The sequence below is a fragment of the Pleurodeles waltl genome, chromosome 8 (assembly GCF_031143425.1).
Source record: "Pleurodeles waltl isolate 20211129_DDA chromosome 8, aPleWal1.hap1.20221129, whole genome shotgun sequence".
NCBI classification, from domain to species: Eukaryota; Metazoa; Chordata; class Amphibia; order Caudata; family Salamandridae; genus Pleurodeles; species Pleurodeles waltl.
Window position 1 is genome coordinate 482,954,088 of NC_090447.1, and position 23,044 is coordinate 482,977,131.

Genomic DNA, 23,044 nt, shown 5'->3' on the forward strand with positions numbered 1-23,044 from the left:
TCAAACACGGATACCTCCTCTGATGGGAGCTCCCTGGTGGTGGCGGATACTTCTGTGACCACCGCAGCTACAGGTACAGCCGCCACCCTCTGTACCAGCACCGCCCTCCCAGCAGCCCTCAGTGAGTTTCCCATACCCGCTCACCCAGGAGGGTGGGCATCTCCTTCGTCCCAGGCACCTCAGGCCCTGCCCCAGTTAGCCCTGCTGCCCTGAGTGAGGAGGCTATTGACCTCCTGCGATCCATCTCTGTTGGGCAGTCAACCATTGTGAATGCCATCCAGGGGCTGGCAGCCCAAATGCACCAGACAAATGCATTTCTGGAGGGTATTCACACTGGCTTAGCGGCCCAACATCGATCAAACCAGGCTCTGGCCTCCTCTCTGATGGCAGCCATTGTCCCTGTTTCCAACCTCTCCCCTCCAACTTCCTCTTCCCAATCCCATTCCCCTCAACCCAAACCTATTCCAAGCACACAGTCAGACGAGCATTCACCCAGGACAACACACAGAGTGGACATGGCAAACACAAGCACCACACTTCATCCCATAGGCACTCATACACACACCATCCAGAAGCAGACATACCAACTTTCACTGCTTCCACTGTGGCCCCTCCTCCTCCTCGTCCACCTCCCTCCCAGTTGTGTCTCCACTCACACCTTCATGCACTACACCCTCATCCACTACCACCCTCACCAGCACACCTAACAGTACATGCCCCTCACTGGCAGTCACCACTCCCATATCCATGCACACGTCCCCTGTGTTCTCTCCCACTGTGTCTGTGCCTCCTCCTCCCAAAGTACACAAACACAAGCACTCAGACAACCAACAGCCATCCACCTCACAACAGCATCCAGCCCATTCACTTGCACCCAAACACAGCAGACAGACATCTCCTACCACCACTCCCTCTTCCTCCACTCCCAAACCATCTCCGTCTTCCCGCCCCAAATTCCCTAAGAAGCTTTTCCTCTCCACCATTGACCTCTTCCCTCCCCATCCCCTCATCCCTCACGTCAGGCAAGCACCTCAGCCACCCAGTCCACGGGCACAGTAGTGTCCCCAACTACTCCAGGTGGGAAAGGATCCCCGCCACCAGGCATGCAGACCGACAGGGTGCCAGCCCAAAGTGGCAGGACGGAAGGGCAAAGAGGCAGCTCCAGCTGCAGGATGGAAGGGGAAGGAGGCAGCCCCAGCTGCAGGAAGGAAGCGCAAGGGGCCTGCAACAGTAGAGACAAGGGGCCTGGTGCAGGGACTCAGTCGGACCCCCCACCACCAGCCATGGTGGTGCAGCCGTCCCAGGCCGCAGGGGATGTGCTGGAGCCTCTCCCAACCGCTGCCAGCACCGTCACCAGCACCACCACCAGCAGCAGCAGCCCCAGTGGGCAGCCGTCCGAGGCTGCAGGGGATGGGCTGGAGCCTCCCCCCACCACTGCCAGCACCGCCACCAGCAGCAGCAATAGTCCCAGTGGGCAGCCTTCCAAGGCTGCAGGGGATGGGCTGGAGCCTCCTCCCACCACTGCCAGCACCACCACCAGCTTTTTTAGCAACTTATTTCCTGAGGACCGCCAGCCGCGATACACCCCGTTGCCAAAGAAGGAGAATTTCCCTTCAAGCACCAGTAGATGCTGCACGTAGACACGCGGCGCGCAACAGCAGGAGGATTTTGTATAATTCATGTTTACAGTTGTCCTCGGACAAGGAACCATTTGACTGCCATAAGTTCTAGGAACAGGGAAGGCAACATTGTCCCTTTCTAGTCCTGATGAGGCCCAGAATTGAAGGGGCCAAAATGCGTCGACACCTTTTGGATTGTGGCGAGGTTGGGTAGAAAGCGTATTAGACCCTCCAGAACTACATCACACAGTGCAAGGAAGCCCAAGAGGAAATTTATCAGGGTCCAGCACTTGTGGGTATAGATATCCACAACCATCGTGTTAGAGTGGATTACAACTTTAAGTGATCATTGTACCACCACCTCCAGCAGAGGAAATTCATTTTGGACAATTTCCAGACGATGTATTCTTGTTATGTCTTTTTGTTACTTTGCATTGAGTCAGATGTTTTGTAACTGTTGATATTGTGTAAATGTATTCCTGGTGCTATGCTCCATCCTTCGTTGGGACACCCAGTTTCTTTGAGTTTTTCTCTCTCTTCATCCTGATTGATTTTATGTGAATACATTTTGTAAAGAAATTATTTCCCGAAGAGAGTTTTCATCACTTCTCTTTGCAGAAAATAGAGTTATTAATCCCAGCCTTTTGACCAATTTTGTGTTATAAATTAGCACCACCACCAGCAGCAGCAGCCCCTGTGGGCAGCCATCCGAGGCTGCAGAGGATGGGCTGGAGCCTCCCTCTACCACTGCCAGCATCACCACCAGCACCACCACCAGCAGCAGCAGTCCAGTGGGCAGCCATCCGAGGCTGCAGGGGATGGGCTGGAGCCTCCCTCCACCACTGCCAGCTCCACCAGCAGCACCAGCACTGCCACCACTGAGCAGCCATCACCGCCGGCGGACAGTGTGTAGTCCTGCATCCATGGGTTGTTGTGCGGCCTGGCCCCTGCAAATCCTGTGGGTCTGACACCCACATGAGAAACTGTGATCTTGTACTCCCCAAGATCTGCATCACAGGGCACATTGCCCCCTCCAGAACCAGTGGAGAAGCCATCCACTCGCCTCAACCTCCACAGGATGAAGCTCACTGGGCACAATGCCCCTTCCAGAACTAGTGGAGAAGCCAGCCACTAACCCCATCCTCCCCAGGATGAAGCTCACTGGGCACAATGCCCCCTCCAGAACCAGTGGAGAAGCCATCCACTCACCCCATCCTCCACAGGATGAAGCTCACTGGGCACAATGCCGACTCCAGAACCATTGGAGAAGCCATCCACTCTCCCCATCCTCCACAGGATGATGCTCACTGGGCACAATGCCCTCTCCAGAACCAGTGGAAGAAGCCATCCACTTAAGAGACTGTGACCTTGCACTCCCCAGGACCAAGCACAGGGCATGTTGCTCCCTCCAGAGACAGTGAGCAAGTATCCACTTGAGAGACTGTGGCCTTGCACTCCCCCAGAATGAAGCACAGGGCATGTTGCCCCCTCCAGAGCCAGTGGGCAAGTCACCCACTTGAGAGAGACTGTGGCCTTGCACTCCCCAGGATCAAGCAGAGGGCATGTTGTCCCCTCCAGAGCCAGTGGGCAAGTCACCCACTTGAGAGAGACTGTGGCCTTGCACTCCCCAGGATCATGCACAGGGCATGTTGCCCCCTCCACAGCCAGTGGGCAAGTCACCCACTTGAGAGGCTGTGGCCTTGCACTCCCAGGTCAGAGTAATGGGCATGTTGGCCCCTCCAGGACCAGTGGCATTGTACCATCTTCTGGCTGAGGTGCCCCCCTATTCCCCATCCCCCTGAGATGCCTGGCTATTTTTGACCTGATGCTTCTGCAGTGTTCTCTCAGTGTTATTGCAGGAATGAGGTGGGGCCTTGGACTATGTGATGTGGCCCTGTGGCCCACGGACATTGAGGACTTGACAGTGTCCCTACATTTGTAAATATGTATATACTTGTGAATTTGGATGCACATATTTATACTATTTTATCTTATTACGCTCACTTTAATCAATTCATTTTGTCCTTGCATTATTCCTGAGGGGTATGGGGTGAATATATAATGTTACTGCATCTGGTTATGTGTATGGTGTTTGGGGTGGGGGTGTTGCGTGTGTGTGTGTGTGTGTCACTCTCTTTTTCCTCCCCCCTCGCCTGTGTGCTAGGCTGCAGTACTCACCGTGGTCATCTTCACCGGCGTTGGTGTTCGTAGTGGAGCAGAACGTAGAAAATCATGGGGAACACATGCAACTCGGGCTCCATGGCGGCGTGGTTCTTCCTTGAGTCTCCAGAGGTGAGTCGTTTCCCTTCTGTGCAGTGTTTCCGCCAGGCTTTTGATGTCGTTTGTACCGCTGTGGAAAAGGTGGTGGATTGGTGTGTCATAAATCAGTGGGCGGAACATTGTCTTCCGCCTGGCTGTAGAGCGGTTACCGCAGTGGGGTCTGTTGATTTCGCCCTGGCGGTCGGTGTGTTAAAGTGGCTGTCTGTCTAAGCAGTTTCCGCCGTGGTCATAATTTCATATTTATTACCGCCGGCCTACTGGCGGTAATACCGCCACTATATCATTGACCACCATGGTTGTAATGAGGGCCATTTTCACACAGATTGTGTAGGTCTTTATATATTCCAGTCACATTGGCAACAACTACAACTATGTGCTTGGCCAGCAGATATGACCGAGTTCCACAACCTATCAATGACCTAACTAAGCATCATAGGAATAATGTCACCTATATATGCATAGTCATGTCAAACCCTAGCAAATGATGAGATATGTCCAACACAAACAAGCTGTAAGTCTCCAGTAAATAATAGGGGAAGCCTGACATCAAAAAGCTCAAAGTCAACAAAACATAGTTGTGTGTGGGACCACAATTGTGCAGGTGTATGTCTGCAGGTAACTGTGCATTGCAGTGATGATGGTTAATCTTGAGGATGCAACACCCCTCCCCAAGCCCCAGAGGGGGCTACATCAACTCTTGACAAAGTCAGGGGACTGCTGCCTGTGCACAGTGAACTGTGCTGAGGTGACCATAGTCACCTTGTGTCAGTACATGCAACAATGAGTCTGTGTGGGCATACAAAGTGCCACTGGAGTGCTGATGACTAAGCTGCCATCACTGCCTGAGAGCAGCTCTGCCTACAGACTGTATGCTAAAAGGGAAATCTGGCAAAAAATGGAGAGTCATTTTACATTCCAAGTGTATGTACTAATCACATAATCCCTAGATTTTATCACACATGTCCCATTTAGGTGGACCAGGCTTGGTGCGGTCTGTTTGCGTATGGACAAAAGAGAACAATTTACGTATGGAAATGTGTATGTTTAAAATATTTACTTACAAACTTATATGAATAATACAAATGTTTCTACATAGAGAAGCATACTAAACACTGATATGAGTACACAGCTTTGCCACAATGCTTCATATCAGTGCTGGAATAGAGAATTGATAGTTCTCATATCCCTAACACACCGCTATTGTATGCACTATTCATCTCACATGAAAAATATCTTTTCACACACAAACATGTCACATACATAACAACCATGACGCATGTCAGCTCACCATCTTCAAGAATTAGGATGCATGGGGAACTATACGTTACTCGTGTTGCATTACATCATGAAGTCTCGCCATTAGAATACAAGAGAGTGTGTCACACACTTGCAATTACCTTGTTATGGGTTACTGGGTCATAACCCAGCCTTAGTCAACACCATCCTTAGCTAAACGTTTGTCAAGGGTATCATATGCATGAACATGTTCTCACTTTGCCCACCTATCTTATGTGGTGTTGTGAAATGAACAGTGGGAATTCTGATATAACAATAAGTTAGGCCTACAGTATGAGTTCCATCACTTATGTACACTCACAGTACACACATTGTACACATGCCGAAACATGTTTGTGGAAAAAGTTGTCATGCACATGCACATTTGCAAACAGTATCAGTCCTCCCATGCATCACATACACCTACAAAAATATGGAAACACATTTCTTTGTTACCGGTACACAGTGATACATGCATACATATGTTGCCTTAGCATACAAACAATAAAGATGCATAGCACCTGCAATTTGAAATGTGATTCTGAGTGCCCTGTCAGCCTTCCCTCTAAAATCCATGAATGCCCTTTATGCATCACAAAAAATTATGCATAAAGGGGGTCATTACAACCCTGGCGGAAGGCGGAGAACCGGCGGTAAGACCGCCAACAGGCTGGCGGTCTTACTCTGTGGAATTATGACCATGGCGGTTACCGCCATGGTCATCCGCCAGTTCTCCGTTTCACCCGCCAGGGCGGAGACGACCGCCGGGCTGGGGACCTGGGTCTCCAGCCCAGCGGCCGTCACTATACTGCCGGCGATATTTGGGCCCGGCTTACCGCCGTGGATTTCTAGCGGTTTGAACCGCCGGCAAGCACTATCAGTGCCAGGGAATTCCTTCCCTGGCACTGATAGGGGTCTCCCCCACCCCCTACCCCCACCCGACTCCCTCCCCAACCCCCCCACCACCCCTGCCACCCCCCAAAGGTGGCAGGGCCCCCCTCCCCACCCCGACCCCCATCATCACATCACCCATACCCACACGACACGCACGCAGGCACCATCTACATACTTACACGCACACACGCCGACATACATGCCTACATCCACACACACAGTCATACTCGCACACCCACATTCAAACATACACGCACACATCCATACAGACATACCCACAGACATACACGCACTCATTCCCATACACACAACACCCGCGCAGGCATACATGCACTCACACACCCCCTCTACATACACACACGCACACCCCCATGCACCCACACAACACGCAACACCCCTCCGCCCCCCTCCCATCACGGACGATCGACTTACCTGGTCCGACGATCCTCCGGGAGGGGACAGGAGCCATGGGGGCAGCTCCGCCGACACCACACCGCCAACAGAACACCGTTGATTCGCTGGGCGGTGTTCTGTTTGGGTGGCGGTGGAGGTGGAGCAACCTCCACTTCCCCGCCTCCCGCCAGTATGGCTGTTGCCGGCTCTCCGTCCGTAAAAGGACAGAGAGCTGCCAACGGTCATAATAGGCCGAGCAGCAAACCGCCAGCAATGGCGGTCTTCCGCACGGCGGTCCCTCGGTGGTATTCTAAAAAGACGGCCTTGGTCAAAATTACCCCCAAAGTATTTTTCAAATATCGCAAATACTAAAATTGACGCCTCTCACCTGCACATCTAATCTAAAATGTTATGCCATGTCAGCCTTCATATAACATTTCATGCTAGGCTGTCATGCATAAAAAAAAAACGACGCATATCAGAAAACATGATGCATATGCCAAGGAAGTGATGTAATAGGACTTCCTTGCTGCACACATGGAAAAGTGAACTTACTTTCACTTTCACTTTACAGTCTTGTAGTCTGTGCTTGGGAGACGTTGAGTGGTGCTTGTCCTGGTGTGAGGAGTGGTAGATTTGGAGTCTTTTGTGCTGTGTGCTGCCTGTGTGTTGTTCATTTAATAATTTTTGTCATTGTATTTGTAATTTCTGTGCTTTTCTGTCAGTAATGTTGGATGTTTGTCTTAGGGGTAAATACTTTTGTTGGGGTAGTTAGGGTTAGTTGGGGAATACTAAATGCATTTGTTTTTGGGTATTTAGGTTGCAGTGGAGGGAAACTGCAACATGTCAGGGAAGGGAAGGGTAAAGCAAATGATTGGAGATGAATTGGGAGGCTTCATCTGGTTGGTCTGCCACTAACTCCCTAACATGGTGGCCATGGGTGGCTGTGTGACAATGGGCTACCAGACGGAGGCATTGAAGATTCGCTGGGGCAAGGTGCTGTACCACCTGACACGCATCTTCCTAGTCCGGTGCACTGACCACCATTTGAAGCACCGGTGAGTAGACCCCATCTCATGTGAATTGGACCTCCTGAATCACCTGGTAATTTGAGGCAGTGGAACTGCTGGTAATTACTCCTTAAAATTAGCTACCTCCTTATTTGCATGACAGTAGCACATAAAAATTACTTCAGCATGTCATGACAAAGGTGAGGATAGCAAGTTCTGTGTCATACAACCTGCATTCATGATAGGTCAGCAATGCACTGGGTGCTGACAATTAGCACATTCCTCTCTTCATACCCTGTGATTCACATATACATATTGTAATTGTAAATAAACACATATGTGTAATTGTGTCAGGGTTCATGTGTTCCAGGCATAACTGTTCATATCCATCATGGGCTTGACAACTGTGGTAATTTGCATTGTCATGTTTATGTGATGACAAACATGACGCAGGAGGATAGGGACTAATGGATGTGTGTGCTCCTTAAGTCATGTATGTGCATAGTGACACACAACAAGTGCCTGAATGTAAGAAGGTCTTAGCGGCTCCTACTGCAACATTAGTATCATATTTTGTAAGGTAATGTGGCTAAACAAGGCAAGTATTGCTCATCATGGCCCTCATTACAACCGTGGCAGTCGGTGTTAAAGTGGCAGTAATACTTCTAACAGGCCGGAAAATGGAATCACGACCATGGCGGAAATTGCCAATGTAGATAGCCACTTTAACACACCGCCAACAGACAGGCGGAAGACAATGTACCGCCCTCACTATTACAAGGCACCAATCCGCCAGCTTTTCCAGGGGGTACCAACGCCATCAAAAGCACGGCGGAAACAGAACACAGAAGGGAAACCACTCACCTCTCAACAATCAACGAAAAACCAGGACTCCATGGAGCCTGAGTTACAGGTCCTGCCCATGTTGCTGTATCTATTAATACACGACAAAGTGGAAAGAAGGCAGCAGCGGTGACGACGACAGTGAGTACTGCACCTAGCACACAGGGGAGGGGAGGAGGCAAAAGAGAGTGACACACACACGCAAAACACAACATCCCCACCCACAACACCATACACACAAATACATGCAACAACATTACATATACACCCCGTAACCCGCTGGAAGAACGCAAGGACAAAAGGAATTGAGTCAAATCTTTCATATCTTAGAAATAGGCAGATAAAGCAAACGATTGTAAAAACCAGTATATACAAATATTTACAATATGTACAGAAGGCCGTACACTGTCCTTTGCAGATGTGCATTGCCCAGTGGGCAAAAAAAATCATGGGCGAAGCCCACACATGACACCTGCCTCAAAACTGAGAGTACACTGCAGGGGCATCGGGTCAAAAAAAATAACAGGCCCCTCAGGGGGATGAGGGTGCGACGCCACTGCTCCTCGAGGGAGCTCCATGCCCACTGCTTGGTCATGGGGAGTGCAAAGTCACAGTCTCTCAAGTCTCTCAAGTGGGTGGTTAGCCCACTGTCTCGTCCTGGGGAGTGCAAAGCCACAGTCTCTCAAGTCTCTCAAGTGGGTGGGTTGCCCACTGCCTGGTCCTGGGGAGTGCAAAGCCACAGTATCTCAAGTCTCTCAAGTGGGTGGATTGCCCACTGCCTGGTCCTGGGGAGTGCAAAGCTACAGTCTCTCAAGTCTCTTAAGTGGGTGGGTTGCCCACTGCCTAATCCTGGGGAGTGCAAAGCCACAGTATCTCTAGTGTAAGCCTTCTCCACTAGTTCTGGAGGGGGCTTTGTGCCCAGACTGCTTCATCCTGCTAAGGACTGTGTTAGTGGATGCTTTTCTCCACTGGTTCTGGAGGGGGCTTTGTGCCCAGAGTGCTTCATCCTGCCAAGGACTGTGTTAGTGGATGTTTTTCTCTACTGATTCTGGAGGGGGCTTTGTGCCCAGATTGCTTCATCCTGCCAAGGACTGTGTTAGTGGATGTTTTTCTCCACTGGTTTTGGAGGGGGCTTTGTGCCCAGTGATGCAGCACCTGGGGTGTGGCAGTTGACTTCGTCTCACCTGGGTGTCTCAGCCACGCGATATACCTGGAACAGGTAGCATGATACTCCATGGAGGCAGACCCACACTCCATCCTGCGGCAACTTAGGCTGCCAATTGCTGATTCGTGTCAGTGATGGAGGTGGTGTCCCAAGTGGCTTGTCCAGGGTCCAGGACGTCACCTGCATACTCTGACAGCTGCACACTGGGGATGCTGCTGATGGCCAACAGAGTGGCATCAGATGTGCACGTGATGGTGCTGATGGTGGTGCAGGCGGCGGTGGCTGCGGCAGAGATGCTGCCAGTGCTGGCCATGGTGCAAGTGACAGTTGCGGTGGATAGAGACACCATACCGTGTCCGGCAGCCTTGGATGGCTGATCCTTGGGGACAATGCTGCAGACTGACTTTGTGGCAGCGGCGGTGCATGTGGTGGTGCAGGTGGCGGTCAGAGCAGCGGTGGTGACTGTGGTGCATGTGGCTGCCATCCCGGATGATTTGGTGGTCGCCAGCCCCTCACCAGGTGACATTGTGCCTAGAGGTGATGTGCCCTTTGGCTTGTGGCCATTCCCCATCTTGACAGTCGCTACAGAGACCTTGGCACTGACCACTCGGTGTTTGGGCGAGGCCTTGCTGGGTGGGTGGTGTGACTGTCCCCTGCTGGAAGGTGCAGGTGGTAGAATGGGGTGGTCCTTCTTGTCTGTCGGTGGCACACAGGCAGCTCTGACGGGTGCCCCTTCGACCATCCTGAAGTAGCATGGACCACAGCGGATGCTGATTTGCTGACTGAGGTGCTGGGCTGGGATCTAGACATCCTGGCCCTAGGGAAAGGACAGGGGGAGGTGTAGGGAAGAGGTCAAAGTTAGCTAGGAAAGGTTTTTTAGACACACTGGGACGGGAAGATGGAAGGGGTTTGGGAGTGAAGGTGCATGGGTTGGAGGCTGTTGTGAGGTGGATGGCTGTTGAGTGGGTATGTGCCTGCGTTTGTGTACTTTGGGAGGAGGGCTTACAGACACACTGGGAGAGGACACAGGGGACGTGTGAATGGTAGTGGGGTTGGTGACTGCACATGAGCTGTGTATAGTGATGGGCGTGCTGGTGATGGAGGTAGTGGCTGATGATGTAGTGCATGCAGGTGTGAGTGGAGACGAGACAGGGAGGGAGGTGGACGACATGGAGGATGGGGACACAGTGGAGGCAGTGGATGCTGGTGTGTCTGCATGGGTATGGTGCTTGTGTGAGTGCCTGTGGGATGTGTGGTGCTTATGGTTTCCTTAGCCACTTTTGTGTGTTGATGTGTGTGCATGCTGGTCGGAAGGTGTGCTTGGGATAGGCTGAGGTAGAGGGGATTGGGTCTGGGTAGTGGAAGTTGGAGGGGGGAGGCTGGACATAGGGACAATGACTGCCATCAGTGCTGAGGGCAGAGCCTGAAATGCTCTCTGTTGGGCCGCCACACCAGAATAAATGCCCTCCAGGTATGTATTTGTTTGCTGCAAATGACTCTCAACACCCTGGATGCATTCAGAATGGTTGACTGCCTGTAGGAAAGTACCATTTTGCCTAGCATGTTACCCCCATATTTCACTGTATATATGTTGTTTTAGTCTATGTGTCACTGGGACCCTGCCAGGCAGGGCCCCAGTGCTCATAATTATGTGCCCTGTGTGTGTTCCCTGCGTGATGACTAACTGTCTCACTGAGGCTCTGATAACCAGAACCTCAGTGGTTATGCTCTCTCTGCTTTCCAAATTGTCACTAACAGGCTAGTGACCAATTTCACCAATTCACATTGGCATACTGGAACACCCTTAGAATTCCCTAGTATATGGTACTGAGGTACCCAGGATATTGGGGTTCCAGGAGAGCCCTATGGGCTGCAGCATTTCTTCTGCCACCCATAGGGAGATCTGACAATTCTTACACAGGCCTGCCAGTGCAGCCTGAGTGAAATAACGTCCACGTTATTTCACAGCCATTTACCACTGCACTTAAGTAACTTATAAGTCACCTATATGTCTAGCCTTCACCTGGTGAAGGTTGGGTGCAAAGTTACTTAGTGTGTGGGCACCCTGGCACTAGCCAAGGTGCCCCCACATTGTTCAGGGCAAATTCCCTGGACTTTGTGAGTGCGGGGACACCATTACACATGTGCACTATAGATAGGTCACTACATATGTATAGCGTCGCAATGGTAACTCCGAACATGGCCATGTAACATGTCTAAGATCATGGAATTGTCACCCCAATGCCATTCTGGAATTGGGGAGACAATTCCATGATCCCCGGGTCTCTAGCACAGAACCCGGGTACTGCCAAACTGCCTTTCCGGGGTTTGCACTGAAGCTGCAGCTGCTGCCAACCCCTCAGAAAGGTTTCTGCCCCCCTGGGGTCCAGGCAGCCCTGGCCCAGGAAGGCAGAACAAAGGATTTCCTCTGAGAGAGGGTGTGACACCCTCTCCCTTTGGAAATAGGTGTGATGGCTGGGGAGGAGTAGCCTCCCCCGGCCTCTGGAAATGCTTTGATGGGCACAGATGCTGCCCATCTTTGCATAAGCCAGTCTACACCGGTTCAGGGATCCCCCAGCCCTGCTCTGGTGCGAAACTGGACAAAGGAAAGGGGAGTGACCACTCCCCTGACCTGCACCTCCCAGGGGAGGTGCCCAGAGCTCCTCCAGTGTGCCCCAGACATCTACCATCTTGGAAACAGAGGTGTTGCTGGCACACTGGACTGCTCTGAGTGGCCAGTGCCAGCAGGTGATGTCAGAGACTCCTTCTGATAGGCTCTTACCTCTCTTAGTAGCCAATCCTCCTTCCTAGGTAGCCAAACCTCCTTTTCTGGCTATTTAGGGTCTCTGCTTTGGGGAATTCTTCAGATACCGAATGCAAGAGGTCCCCAGAGTTCCTCTGCATCTCCCTCTTCACCTTCTGCCAAAGGATCGACCGCTGACTGCTCAGGACGCCTGCAAAACCGCAACAAAGTAGCAAAGACGACTACTGCAACCTTGTATCGCTTCATCCTGCCGGCTTTCTCGCCTGTTTCCTGGTGGTGCATGCTCTGGGGGTAGCCTGCCTCCTTCTTGCACCAGGAGCTCTGAAGAAATCTCTTGTGGGCCGAGGGAATCTTCCCCCTGCAACCGCAGGCAACAAAAGACTGCATCACTGGTCCTCTGGGTCCCCTCTCAGCACGATGAGCGTGGTCCATGGAACTCATCAACTCTGTCCAAGTGACTCGCACAGTCCAGTGACTCTTCAGTCCAAGTTTGGTGGAGGTAAGTCCTTGCCTCCCCACGCTAGACTGCATTGCTGGGTACCGCATGATTTGCTGCTGCTCCGGCTCCTGTGCACTCTTGCAGGATTTCCTTCATGCACAGCCAAGCCTGGGTCCCCAACACTCTAACCTGCAGTGCACAACCCTCTGAGTTATCCTCCGGCGTTGTGGGACTCCCTTTTGTGACTTTGGTTGGACTCCGGTTCACTCCTCTTCTAAGTGCCTGTTCCGGTACTTCTGCGGGTGCTGTCTGCTTCTGTGAGGGCTGCCTGACTTGCAGGGTGCCCCCTCTGTCTCCTCATCCAAGTGGCGACATCCTGGTCCCTCCAGGGCCACAGCAGCATCCAAAAATCCTAACCACGACCATTGCCGCTAGCAAGGCTTGTTTGCGGTCTTTCTGTGTGGTAACACCTCTGCAAGCTTCTTCATGACGTGGGACATCCATCCTTCAAAGGGGAAGTTCCTAGTCCTCTTCGTTCTTGCAAAACACCAAGCTTCTTCCATCCGGTGGTGGCTTCCTTGCACCCTCAGCTGGTATTTCCTGGGCTCCTGCCCACTCTCGACACTGTCGTGACTCTTGGACTTGGTCCCCTTGTCTTACAGGTACTCAGGTCCAGAAATCCACTGTTGTTGCATTGCTGGTGTTGGTCTTCCTTGCAGAATCCCCCTATCACGACTTCTGTGCTCTTTGGGGGTTGTAGGTGCACTTTACACCTACCTTACAGGGTCTTGGGGTGGGCTATTTTTCTAACCCTCACTGTTTTCCTACAGTCCCAGCGGCCCTCTACAAGCTCACATAGGTTTGGGGTCCATTCGTGGTTCGCATTCCACTTTTGGAGTATATGGTTTGTGTTGCCCCTATACCTATGTGCTCCTATTGCAATCTACGGTAACTTTACATTGCTTGCATTACTTCCTTTTGCTATTACTGCATAATTTTGGTATTGTGTACATATATCTTGTGTATATTTGGCATCCTCATACTGAGGGTACTCACTGAGATACTTTTGGCATATTGTCATAAAAATAAAGTACCTTTATTTTTAGTATATCTGTGTATTGTGTTTTCTTATGATTTTGTGCATATGACACCAGTGGTATAGTAGGAGCTTTCCATGTCTCCTAGTTCAGCGTAAGCTGCTCTGCTATAGCTACCTTCTATCAGCCTAAGCTTCTAGAAACACCTCTTCTACACTAATAAGGGATAACTGGACCTGGCACAAGGTGTAAGTACCTCTGGTACCCACTACAAGCCAGGCCAGCCTCCTACACTGCCCAAAGGTGGGGGATCTCAGGAGGTCAATAGCCTCCTCACTGAGGGCTGACTGGGCAGGGCCTGAGGTGCCTGGAGCGAAGGAGATGCCCACCGTCCTGGGTGAGCGGGCACGGGAAACACGCTGAGTGGCTGCTGGCAGGGTGGTACTGGTAAAGGCTGTACATGTTGTTGCGGTGGGCACAGAGGTGCCCGCCACTGCAAGGGAGCTCCCATCAGAGGAGGAGTCACTGTCGCTGGTGTCCCTTCCTGGCATCGTCGTGGAGCTCCCTTCGCCCTCCATCCCGCTGGTGCCTTCAGACTCTCTAGATTCACCCTCCAGGGCCATGTGGGATGCAGCTTCCTCCGTCACCGGTGCCTCTGCTCCTCTGCCAGATGATGCTAGTACACACAAGGACAGGGTGACAAAACAAGAAGGGGGGGAGAGACAGAGGAGACACATGGTCAATGCCAGCAACACCACTACTGTTGGCGGGCACAACACACAGGGAGCAGCCCTATGCACTAGGCCATGCACTAGCAGTTGGTAGGAAAATCACCTGCCCATGGGATACCATGCCTAAGACCATTTGCTGCACACCTGGAACCCACAGGAGCCTGATTAGTTGTAGATGCCCACTAACACTATTGGGGTTGGAGTGCCTCAGAGCCTACCTCACAAGGGACCTACCCTACCTAGTTCACCCTGGCCTAGGGGAAACCTCAGCCCACATCCCCCACCCAGACACTTCGGAAAGCGTGTAGAGTCAGCTGAATGACACTGTACTCACCCCCTTGTGGCTGATGTGATGCCCTCAAGCGCCCATCCAAAAATATGCCACCGCCAGGATCCGGAACATCAGGGGGGTCATGGTGCGACGGGCACCCCTTCCAAGTTGGGAGGCCAGCCCCAGCTGGGCCTCCACCGTCTTCTTGCTCCAGCGGCGCCGGTTACCGCAGTTACCTCATTTCCCCTTGTCCATCATTAGAGGTCAGGCAGCCGCCATTTCAGGGGGGCACATGACATGGCACCTAACTGCGTCACAGCACTATTTGACAGATATACGGACAAACAACGGCACACACGGATTTACTCACACTACTGAAAACACACTTGTTCAAACTATGTGGTATATGACCCTCTGCTCACCATTCTCCTCCATAGGGCACATCCGCTGGGGCAGATGATGAGATGGCGTCATCCTCCGGTGTACAGACCCCTGGTGGACCTGTGGACAATGGAAGACAGTCACACCATTAACACCTACAGACTTGATAGTTCCACAATCAAGGAACTGTGTGCACAATTGAAGCCAGACCTGATGTCAGCTATCCGCCATCCCACAGGAATAACCCCTCTAGTGCAGGTCCTGTCAGTGCTCCATTTCCTGGCAAGTGGCTCCTTTCAAACTACAGTGGCCATGGCACCAGGGATGTCTCAGCCAATGTTTTCTAACATGTTGACCAGAGTGTTGTCAGCCCTGCTGAAACACATGCGCAGTTACATCGTTTTCTCCCAGGTGGAGGATTTTCCCACAGTGAAGGCTGACGTTTATGCAATGGGACATATCCCCAACATCATAGGTGCCATTGATGGTACACTTGTGGCATTTGTCCCACCCCGCAGAAATGAACAAGTGTACAGAAATCGAAAAAGCTACCATTCTATGAATGTGCAGATGGTGTGTTTGGCAGACCAGTACATCTCTCATGTGAATGCCAAGTATCCTGGCTCTGTGCATGACGCTTACATTTTGAGGAATAGCAGTATCCCTTATGTGATGGGACAACTCCAGAGGCACCGGGTGTGGCTGATAGGTAAGCCAATGGTCCCCACACAGTATGAATAGGTGTCTGGATATGGGGTTTTCCTAAAGGGTTAGTGTGTGTCTAACAGATATCCCTCGACATTTGCAGGTGACTCTGGTTACCCTAACCTCTCATGGCAACTGACCCCAGTAAGGAATGCCAGAACAAGGGCAGAGGAACTCTAGAATGAGGCACATGGGTGAACTAGGCGGATTGTTGAGAGGATGTTTGGCCTCCTGAAGGCCAAATTCCAGTGCCTCCATCTAACAGGTGGCTCCCTATACTACTCACCGAAGAAGGTGTGCCAGATAATCGTGGCATGCTGCATGTTGCACAACCTGGCATTGGCGATGCCAGGTGCCTTTTCTGCAGGAGGATGGGCCTGATGATGGTCTTGTGGCAGGCTGTGGAGCCTGTGGACAGTGAGGAAGAGGAGGCAGAGAAAGAATATATTGACAACCGAACTAACATCATCATGCAGTACTTCCAGTGACACACAAGTAAGAGACTGGCACTGCTCCTCTCATATCCGACTACTGTAGGACATTGTATAAGTCAGCCTCTTAACCTCTGTCTATGGACACTGACAGTTCACTTTGGATTTCAATTTCACAGATCTGGGTAGCTCAGTCTGCCTTCTGCTATATTTACTGTTGCCCAACAACTGTCATACAATGGTATGAGCAAATGAACATTTACATTGATATCAGTCGATGATGTTGTAATTATACATTTGTGAAAGAACAGACTGACTCCAGATTGGTTTGTGATTCAAGGGTGTTTATTTATGGGCTAATGTGTATAGGGGTATGTGGAAGGGCTGGTGTGATGGTGGAGGAATGTCCATAGTAGAGTCCAGCCTCTTGGTATCACAGGTGCATTCTCCAGTGGGGCATAGGAAGGGGAGCAATGTCAGTTCAAGGATGGACAGGGTGTCAGAGTGGGACGGGAGGTTGACATTCAGGAGAGTCTTATTTCCTGGTGGGGGTCTTTGCAATGTTCTCTGTTTTCTGCCTGGATCGCAGGGACCATTTGCAGGGCGGTTCTCCTTCTGCAGGGGGTGGGTGCTGGCGGCCTGTTGGTCCAGTGGCGGGGTGTCCTGTCCACTAGCGCCGGCGGATGTGGAAGGCTGTTCATCGGTTGGGCTAGTGTCAGGTATGCCACTGTCTCCCTCATAGTGTTGGCCATGTCAGCCAGCACCCCTGCAATGGTGACCAGGGTGGTGTTAATGGACTTCAAGTCCTCCCTGATCCCTATTTAGTGTCCCTCCTGCAGCCGCTGGGTATCCTGAAACTTGGCCAGTACCGTGCCCATGGTCTCCTGGGAATGGTGGTATGCTCCCATGATGTTGGAGAGTGCCTCGTAGAGAGTGAGTTCCCTTGGCCTGTCCTCCCCCTGTCGCACAGCAGTCCTCCCAGCTTCCCTGTTGTCCTGTGCCTCTGTCCCCTGAACCATGTGCCCACTGCCACTGATCCCAGGTCTCTGATTTTCTTGGGTGATTGGGTTTGCCTGGGGTCCCTGTAGTGGTGGACATACTGTTGATTGACGTGTCCTGTGGACAGTGGCATGAGCCCACTGGGTGGGTACTGTGGTGGTGTTTCCTCAGGGGGGAGGTTCTGTGGTGGCTTGGGACTGTGGCAGGAAAATCGACTGTCCAGAGGTCCCTGATGGGCGGGCTGGTCATCTTGATCCAGGCGTGCAGAGCTGCTGTCATCACTGTGGGCCTCTTCTGTGGGGGGACCGGATATGGCTGGCACCTCCTGTCCGGTGACGTTGGGTAGGGGTCCTGTTGGGGTGTAAATGCATTGTTATTATATCTGTGTGTGACATCTTGTGCAATGGGTGTGTTTTTCCTCTATTACTGTGCTTGCACTATCTCCTTGGCCCTTGTGTGAGTGATAATTGTGTGCCCTGGGTGAGTCTCTCTCTTGGACATGCTTTGGTGATGGGTGTCCATGCAGGTCTGTGATGGGTGCCCATGCATTGTTGTTGCATACAGGGCTTGGTATTGGGATGGGTGGGTTGTGATGGTGTGGTATATGTGAGGTGTTGGAGTAATGGGGGTGAGGGTAGGGGTAGGAGTTAGTGATGGCATGCAGGTAGTTTGGGGCGATATAATAGTAAAGATATAACTTACCAGAGTCCAGTCCTCCTGCTACTCCTGCAAGGCCCTCAGGATGCATAATTGCCACAACTTGCTCCTCCCATGTTGTTAGTTGTGGGGGAGGAGGTGGGAGTCCACCGCCAGTCCTCTGTATGGCTACCTGGTGTCTGGGTACCACGGAAAGTACCTTCCCCCGTAGTTCTTTCCACCTCTTCCTGATGTCGTCCCGTGTTCTTGGATGCTGTCCCACTGCGTTGACCCTGTTGACAGTTCTCCGCCATAGCTCCATCTTCCTTGCAATGGAGGACTGCTGCACCTGTGATCCAAATAGCTGTGGCTCTACCCGGATGATTTCCTCCACCATGACCCTGAGCTCCTCCTCAGAAAACCTGGGGTGTCTTTGAGGTGCCATGATGTGGTGTGAGTGATGTGTGAGGTGATGTTAGATGTGATGTTTGGGGTAATGTTTTAGGGTGTGTGTTGTTTTGAGCGTGGATGGTGTATGAGTGATGGTGTTCTGTGCCTCTGGATGCTGGTGTGGTCTTTTCTTTTTGCTCTCTCTGCTTCTTCAAAAATGTTCACTTTAAGGGACTGTGCGTAATGTGGGTGTGTGTTTTATAGTGTTGTGAGTGTGTGGGTGTGGTGTGTGTATGTGTGTCAGGTGTGTGTATTTTGAATTGTCCAATGTGGTTGTGTTTTGTAAGTGTGCATGTATTTTGAGCGCAGCGGTGTGTACCGCCAATGGTTTACTGCGGTTGAATGACAGCTGCGTTGATTCATGGGTCGTGATAGTGTGGGCGTATTCCTGTTGGCGTGAGGGTGTGGGTTTCGTTCCCGCCAATTTATCACTGACCTTTGGTGTGGCGGAATTGTGTGGGTGTTTGTATTGTGGAGGATTTCTCAGTGTGGGTCATAATACCCTTAGCGGGTTTCCACCGCGGACACGGTATGTTGGCGGCTGTCGGCACGGCGGTCAGCAGCATTTACCGCCAATGTTGTAATGAGGGCCCATATGTCAAAAGTGGCGCAATGCAAGCATTGTGGCACTTTTAAACCCTGCCCCTGGCTGTAGGAGGCACACAAAAATTGAGCAGTTCAATCTAAATTTTTTCACTGCACCATTTTTGGAGTTAAATTGAATGCATGCCTAAGGCAGGTTGGTAAAATTACACTCCCATTGTTTTCAGTGTGCCTAAATTCACTTAGCAGGTTTGGCACTTCATATATGGTGCAAATCATGCACAGTACCACAAAAGTGTCATAGTTTACAACGTTAGTGTCCTAACATGCATCATGGTGCACCTTATGTCAAATACGGCACACACATGGTGAAGTTAGGTGGTGGTAGGCGGCTGCAGAAAAAGTGGAGCATCTGAGTTGATACTCCATTTTTACTTAGATTCTCAACAAAGTCCTAAGCTTCAGACAATTGACAGTGTACTGTCCCCAAGAAATTGTTATATATGTATTTGAGACATGTACGTATGCGTGAATCCAATATCTGTATGTGTTTTTGTGGGTTAACAATGTCTGTCTAATTGACATGTTATAGATACCAGTTGATCATTCCTAAACCTAAGTTAACTAGGTCAATCAGCCAAATAAGTGGAATGAGTAACAGTTGTCCATGCTTTTCTTTGCTCAACATTCACAAAGCTATCTTATCCTGTGATGTCTTGCTGGTGGACCTTCACCCTAAACCATTGGCGAGGTTTCATGATTTGAAGATCCCAATACTCCCAGTAAGTGATACCTTGTATGTCAAATGTGTAGAGCGAGGATTGTGTGTGAGGTAGTATGATGCCTGCAATGTCATGTTAAAATGGATTGTGTGTCAATTAAGACACCATAATCTATCCTTGGGTGTTGACAGTATGACTGATCTTATGTTAAGGATGTGGAATACAACAAAATGATGCACAGGTGCCAACATGTGCTGCAGTGGATTTGTAAGTCTTTGGAAAAGGTTAATATGTGCACAAGCACAGTGATGTCAGTTAAGACATGTGTTAGAGGTGTTAGGTTTCATAAATGTATGGATGTTGGAAACATATTTGTCACATCACGTGTTACTCCACTGTGTGCCACACATAGCACAAAGTAACTCTGGGCATGGTACAATTAATTATCATGTGAAGAGGCCTCCAAGGCGCCTATTAATGATCCACTTGCACCGCCGGTGCTTCACTTCCCCTCAGAAATGAAGTTATGAACTGGTTTTGCAAGGAACTTTTTGAAAAGGCCAACAGTTAGTTGAGTCCACATTGAGATTTCAACCCTTGTTCTGATGAGTGTGGTACATGTCTACGGACCGAAGCAAAAAGATGTGTGCAGAGAGACCTACATGATCTACCCATCATGATGAGTGCGAGCAAGCATCGTGACATCATGTGTGAATAAGATGTGCATGGTGAGTGTTTACCTCATAATTAGGGGATGTTAAAAGCTTGTGCACGGATAGTGTGCAACATTGGTCAGCCTTCATCCCTGCGCCATGAACAATATATCATAGAATCTTGGGAGGCCGATTGGTATAGACTTTGGGTTTGACATTGTTGTATGAGTTCTGGTGAACAGTATTTGTCATCTGAAGATGTGGTTTCCTTTGCATGCTTGTTCTTCCTCTGCCCCATGCAGTTTTTGATGACATGTTCCCCTCATGTTTCAGTGGCCTCAATGACTCCAGCACAGAAGCGTGCTTTTGAGAAAAGGGCTGACAGATACCTGAATATCTGTGCGGTTCAGAAAGGGTACTGCAGGATGGCCAGGTGATACAAAGTCAAAAAAGCATAGGGGTTGTGGCAGGCATTTCATCATGAAGAGGGCATTTTGTCCGCTGTTACTACACTGGCATGATCTTAAGCACAGACCTAAAGAGATACTGTCCATGTGCCACTGACTGTAGCTAACAGGTGTTTTTTGTTCTGTTGAATGATGTTCCTTCCACATTTTCATCACCTGATGTGGGTAGTGCCTCCTGTGCCATGGGTGGTGCTGGTGGATAGAGATGTGGAATCTAAGGTACCAGCAACTTCAATTTGTGGGAAAGTGAAAGGCATCACTGCAGTAAGGAGGAACTGCTGGTTTCGCAATACAGCAGCTATATCACGGTAGCCGGCAGCTAAGTTTTCAAGGAGGAAGGCCATAATCTTCTGCATGGACTCCAGGACATTTTGCATAGCCCCCAGCCTGTTGTCAATCATGATGCTGCCACTGTGAGAGGGCAATTGTTCCAGCCTCTGACTCAGAACAGCAGCTATATCGGCAAGGGACTGCTGGAGCCCACGCTGTAGAGAATGGGTGCCTCTGATGGCAGAAGAGTAGTCCTTATTCGGACTGAGGCATCTCTGCACTCCCTCTAGGCTGCCCACCATGGCCTCCATCCCCACCCACACCTGCTGTACCAGCTTCTGATGGACTCCTACTGCTGTCTTCTGAAAGGTAATGTCAGGGTCCTCAGAGTCCAGTGCTGTGGTTGTACTGGTTGGTGGTGTGTTGGTTGTTGGGTGGTTCATGTGGAGACCCTGCAATGCTTTGTGTCTTCCCTATGACATGGTGTCTGGAGATGGTGTCTGGAAGGAACCGAAAACATCCTGGAGAGTGTCAGCATTTATGGTCGGCAGATAGTCATCCAAATCATCAGAGAAATCCAGGACAGGCAGCTTTGGAGGAGGTAAGGCATCATCCTCTGCAAATGAGATAGTGAAATGTCAATCTTGGACTGTAGTGGCTGTTGACATGAGACATCATTTACTTACTACTGATGGCTTAGTGACATGGTACATACCCACACATCAAGGCACACATTTATGGTCCCCTAGTGGCACACTGTGCCACCAGAGCATCATTTCGATGGAGTCACAATTGGCACAATCTTCCAGTCCACATTTCCCAGTGTGTTACACCCACCTTGCATGACTTATCATGGTCTTCTACATATGTACTCCTTTCATTGATTTGAAGGTGTTACATATGCATGCCGTGGAAGTTGTTTCTGATTTGTGCACACACCACAAATGGAGATGTACGGAATAATTTGCATTTGATTTTACAGATATTTGAGAAAGTAACTGACTCCTCTGCCACCCCACATGTGTTGTTAGAGTGAAAAAAGGTGTGAACAGTACATATGCATCCTCGTAGCCACTTTGAGCCGTGTTCAGCATCCTGCACCACCCATTTTGAGATTCAACCACCTTGTGTATATGTGTGCAAACAGGATTTTCTCCCTTCCTGCAGAACAACACTCATCCGTGCATGGCAGTTTTCCTTGTAGCATAGCTGCAAGGCTTCCTGCATTTCTGGACTGAGTGTTGTTTTGCTTCAAGGTAGACCTTCCTGTTTGCACACATACACATGAGAAGGCTCATTGTTACGATGTATGGTGTAAGATGCTGATCACATGACTCAAAGTGGCTAGGAGGATGCATGTGGAAAGCCCACCTACTTCCTTCACTCTAACAACACACTTGGGGTGGCATGAGGACCTGACACATTTTGAGGCTTGTTGATGTGTGGATGCATTATGTTAGGACACCACATCAGGGGTGAAATTGTAGTAGCGGTAGTAAGGACTGCCATTATAGTAGTCCTATTGTTGACTACTTTAAATGTGTGTTGTAATCATCATCAATCATTGTAAGTGGCAGACCTCATTCCTGTTAGTTGAATTTGCAGGATGTGCACCTTCTTGCACATGTGCAATTGGACTGGAAAGAGGGGCATCCCTACACCAGGCAGATTGTGTGGCAATGTTGGTATTGTCCATCATTTCTTTTTCCATAACCAAGGTTAATGGAGGGATGCATTGGCTGTGACAGCTAGACATCCCTGCACATTTGAACTGATGTTGCACACCACAGCAAGCTGAGCTGAGCTGTTGCACTGCATCTTTCATCATAATGGGTAAATTTGTGCCACAAAACCCAGACACAGACATCATAGTGCTCCACCAATATATATATTTTTTTACCTTACACTCCAGTGGTGGAGAGTAGTGGCTCATAATTACCATGCCAAAGTACGGCACCTTACATACCTTATCCTGGCCTAGTTCTTATGTGCCCCTCTCACACCTGACACTGCATGAAGTTGGCATTCCATGTGTATAGTAAGGATCTTCCCATGCAACACATGTG